Raw genomic sequence first — 4,057 nt, 5'->3', positions numbered from 1 at the left:
TGCAACAGAGCCAGCCACGGTGCCATGAACTTGGCTGCTGCTGCCCTCCCCTGATGAGTCATCCCCCCCAACAGCACTCAAAGCAGTATATCTGTTTTGCAGGGGGATGACCACAGGGGACCCCTGCACTACCTTCCTTGCACTACTCTTCCTGCTGGTCTTCCATTCCCTATCTGGCTGTGGACCCTTCTCCTGCGGTAAGACCAACTCGCGACACGTGCTACTCACGTCATTCTCAGCATCGTGGATGCTCCAGAGTGAATCCACCCTCAGCTCCAATTCCGCAACGCGGACCGTCAGGAGCTGGAGGCGGATACACTTCCCGCACATGTAGTCGTCAGGGACACCGGAAGTGTCCCTGAGTTCCCACATGGTACAGGAGGAGCATAACACCCGACCGAGCTCTCCTGCCATGACTTAACCCTTCGATACACTTAAATTGGCAACAACAATGTTAAAAGTTACTGACTGATATAAAAAAGAAAAAGAAAAGCTACTCACCAATCACCAGCCAATCACTTACCCCCTAGGCTGTGACGTCACCTTTCTGTTTCTTTCTACTTCTTTTTTGCCTTCTCCCTGTAGCTGCACAAGTCACGCCTTTTATAGGCCTCTGCTGATCCCCGAACTCACGCCTCAACGACCACGAACTCCCGCTGCCTCTCGCGGCCTTTGATACGCCTCTGCTGATCCCCGGACTCATGCCTCAGCGACCACGAACTCCCGCTGCCTCTCGCGGCCTTTTATCGGCCTCTGCTGATCCCCGGACTCATGCCTCAGTGACCACGAACTCCCGCTGCCTCTCGCGGCCTTTATAGGCCTCTGCTGATCCCCGGACTCACGCCTCAGCATGATGAAAGTATTTCTTCAATTTTAATTTAGAAATTGGATTGACAATTTTCTTTTTAGTTGTAAAATCCTGCTGCAAAGTCCCATAAATCTGTTCTGACTTGTGAGGGGCATTAAAAGTACCTCGGTTGCGATGGCCGGGAATTGAACCCGAGTTCACTGCTTGGAAAGCAGCTATGCTCACCACTGTACCACCATCATTCATGCATCAGTCATTTTATATTCGCGGATAAACTACTTCTTTCAGCTCTTAAGCTGCATAATAAAATACTGAATAATCATTTAAGTAAGACCATAAGCACAGTGCTGAGGCTTTCCTTCCAAGTAAAAACGGTCACTGTGCATTGTTATCATGCTTGGACCTACTTGCGCTGGCTGGGAATTAAACCCAATTCAACCCCTGGGAAGATAGCTATGCTCACCACTATATCACCATCTCATTACAGTTAAACTATAAACCTCTGTATTGACAGATCACTCACCATGGGTCTTTGGAGTTTTAGTCAGGACTAACTGCAACCATTGTAATCTGAACGTCAACAAGCTGTTCAGGTTAATTGTCTCCAGTTTAAAACAGTTGCTGATGAATGGTTATCTTGTTGCACTACTGGCTGGCAGCTGGGAGATGGCAGCAACCTTCAATAGTTTGGCTTTTGCGGAATGTGTACACACCCAGACCGCTGTGAGCATGGTGCTGCCCGGGGAGCTGGCCAAACACACCGTGTGGGGTTTCTTCAGTACCTTTCAGTTTCTGGTGTGTGAGTGTGTGTTTTATTGCGTACCTGTCAGTTTCTGGTGTGTGAGTGTGTGTTTTATTGTGTACCTATCAGTTTCTGGTGTGTGAGTGTGGGTTTTATTCTGTACCTGTCAGTTTCTGTTGTGTGACTGTGGGGTTTAACATGCACATGTCAGTCTCTGGTATGTGAGTGTGGATTTTATTGTGTACCTGTCAGTTTCTGGGGTGTGAGTGTGGGTTTAATTGTGTACCTGTCAGTTTCTGGGGTGTGAGTGTGGGTTTAATTGTGTACCTGTCAGTTTCTGGTGTGTGACTGTGGGTTTAATTGTGTACCTGTCAGTTTCTGGTGTGTGAGTGTGGATTTTATTGTGTACCTGTCAGTTTCTGGTGTGTGACTGTGGAGTTTAATATGCACATGTCAGCCTCTGGTATGTGAGTGTGGGTTTAAATTATTCCTGTCAGTTGCTGGTATGTGAGTCAGGGGTTTTATTTTGCAGTTTCTGGTATGCGAATGTGGAGTTTATGTGGGCTTTTATTCTGCAACTTTTAGTTTCTGGTACGCGAGTGTGGGCTAAATCTGTACATGTCAGTTTAAGAACATAAGAAAGAGGAACAGGAGTAGGCCATACAGCCCCTCGAGCCTGCTCCGCCATTCAATATGATCACGGCTGATCTGATCATGGACTCAGCTCCACTTCCCCGCCGGCTCCCCATAACCCCGTATCCCATTATCGCTCAAGAAACTGTCTATTTCTGTCTTAAATTTATTCAACCCAGCTTCCACAGCTCTCTGAGGCAGCAAATTCCACAGATTTACAATCTTCTGAGAGAAGAAATTCCTCCTCACCTCCCATAATGGGCAGCCCCCTATTCTAAGCCCTCTTGTTCTAGTCTCCCCCATCAGTGGAAACATCCTCTCTACATCCACCTTGTCAAAGCCCCTCATAATCTTATATGTTTTGATAAGATCACCTCTCATTCTTCTGAACTCCAATGAGTAGAGGCCCAAACTTCCTAAACCTTTCCTGATAAGTCAACCCCCTCATCCCCGGAATCAACCTAGTGAACCTTCTCTGAACTGCCTCCAAAGCAAGTATATCCTTTTGTAAATATGGAAACCAAAACTGCATGCAGTATTCCAGGTGTGGCCTCACCAATACCTTGTATAACTGCAGAAAGACTTCCCTGCTTTTATACTCCATCCCCTTTGCAATAAAGGCCAAGATTCCATTGGCCTTCCTGATCACTTGCTGTACCTGCATCCTATCCTTTTGTGTTTCATGCACAAGTACCCCCAGGTTCCGCTGTACTGCGGCACTTTGTAATCTTTCTCCATTTAAATAATAACTTGCTCTTTGATTTTTTTTTCTGCCAAAGTGCATCACCTCACACTTTCCAACATTATACTCCATCTGCCAAATTTTTGCCCACTCATACTTAGCCTGTCTATGTCATGTGAGAGGATTGTTTATTCTGTACCTGTCAGTTTCTGGTATAGAAACATAGAAACATAGAAAATAGGTGCAGGAGTAGGCCAGTCGGCCCTTCTAGCCTGCACCGCCATTCAATGAGTTCATGGCTGAACATGCAACTTCAGTATCCCATTCCTGCTTTCTCGCCATACCCCTTGATCCCCCTAGTAGTAAGGACTTCATCTAACTCCTTTTTGAATATATTTAGTGAATTGGCCTCCACAACTTTCTGTGGTAGAGAATTCCACAGGTTCATCACTCTCTGGGTGAAGAAGTTTCTCCCCATCTCGGTCCTTACTGGCTTACCCCTTATCCATAGACTGTGACCCCTGGTTCTGGACTTCCCCAACATTGGGAACATTCTTCCTGCATCGAACCTGTCCAAACCCATCAGAATTTTAAACATTTCTATGAGGTCCCCTCTCATTCAATGTGAAGGTGGATTTTATTTTGTACCTTTCAGGTGCAATATGTTTGTGGGATTTATTCTGTGGGCTCAGTGCCCTCCCTTGGTGCCAGGCTCTGTACACGGCCATCCCGTGGGCTCGGTGCCCTCCCCTGGTGCCAGGTTGCATGACGTCACTGACGCTGAGATGGCCCAACGGCCGCTCGGTTTCAAAACAGGAGCCATATAACCCTGAGTGGCCGCGCCTCCGACTGTGGAGCTGTGCCTAGCTGCAATTGGTGAGGCCCGCTGTCAATCGGCTTCTTTCACCCAATAGTAGGAGCGGAAAACAACCTCCTCCTTGAGCGTGCTCTAAGCCCCCATTGCGCATGTCCCGGATCGCCGCTTGTTGACAGTTGGAGAAGGAAAACAAAATGGTGGACATTGAGCGGAGCCGGGGTGTGAGGGTGAGTGGCCTGGGGGAGGGAGAGGGTGCTTGGGGTGTCTGTCTCGGGGGTTGACACAGAGAAGGAGAGCCGAGGGCCGAGGGTGGGTGTCCCCGGTGAGGGAGAAAGAGAGCCGGGGGTTGATGGTGAGTGTACCGGGGGACAGAGA

Source organism: Pristiophorus japonicus, chromosome 9 (assembly GCF_044704955.1).
Source record: "Pristiophorus japonicus isolate sPriJap1 chromosome 9, sPriJap1.hap1, whole genome shotgun sequence".
NCBI classification, from domain to species: domain Eukaryota; kingdom Metazoa; phylum Chordata; class Chondrichthyes; family Pristiophoridae; genus Pristiophorus; species Pristiophorus japonicus.
This window is presented reverse-complemented; position numbering follows the sequence as displayed.